The sequence below is a fragment of the Phocoena sinus genome, chromosome 5, assembly GCF_008692025.1.
Source record: "Phocoena sinus isolate mPhoSin1 chromosome 5, mPhoSin1.pri, whole genome shotgun sequence".
Taxonomy (NCBI): Eukaryota; Metazoa; Chordata; class Mammalia; order Artiodactyla; family Phocoenidae; genus Phocoena; species Phocoena sinus.
In genome coordinates, this window is record NC_045767.1 from 35810647 (window position 1) to 35811458 (window position 812).

The 812-nt window shown below is 35.3% G+C and overlaps 1 non-coding gene across 1 annotated transcript; it reads right to left on the bottom strand.

Annotated features, from left to right (window-relative positions):
• Positions 1–411: 411 nt before the first annotated feature.
• Positions 412–484, bottom strand: TRNAG-CCC. The gene has a single exon. It is a non-coding gene; the product is annotated as a tRNA-Gly (tRNA).
• Positions 485–812: the final 328 nt, after the last annotated feature.

Here is an 812-nt window from a genome sequence, read left to right on the forward strand (position 1 = left end):
GCCATTCACAAGACCTTAGAAGAAAGCTACAGGGACTTGAAGAATTAGTTATGTTTTCTATAATCTTTATTTTTTCACAAGTCAGCCTTTTTTGTTCTGGAAAATACTACCTTAGATTATTCCTAACACACATACATATGTACATATATACATACATACACACATAAATAAAACAACTCTGCTTTTATTTTTAACTTTTTGCTTTGTATTGGAGTATAGCCGATTAACAATGTTGTGATAGTTTCGGGGGCACAGCAAAGCAACTCAGCCATACACATACGTGTATCCACTCTCCCCCAGATTCCCCTCCCATCCAGGCTGCCACATAACATTGAGCAGAAAAGTTGAAGATTTTTAAAAATTTTTTTATTTATTTGGCACAGGACCTTCGTTGCCACATGCAGGATCTATTTCCCTGACCAGGGATCGAACCTGGGACCCCAGAATTGGGAATGCAGAGTCTTAACCACTAGACCACCAGGGAAGTCCCAAACAACTCCCCTTTTAAACAGCCGTAGCTTCCAAAATATTTCAGACTATTTCCTACACCTTTAAATCATACATATGTAACAAAGTCTTCCTTTTATAAGTTGTCTTAACACCAATATGTTATTCAAATGTAGACTATTTTGAGACATAGTGGAGTCTCAGTAAATGTACATTAAAAGCTTATATTTGGAACTATCTCCTCCTATTAGCTTGCATGGTCAGCTCTAGGATATTACCTATTAAATTCCAAGGAAGATGTTTTTTGGGAAAATATTATTAGATTTAATTTTCAGTTATTTATAAGCAACAATGAATTCACTAAA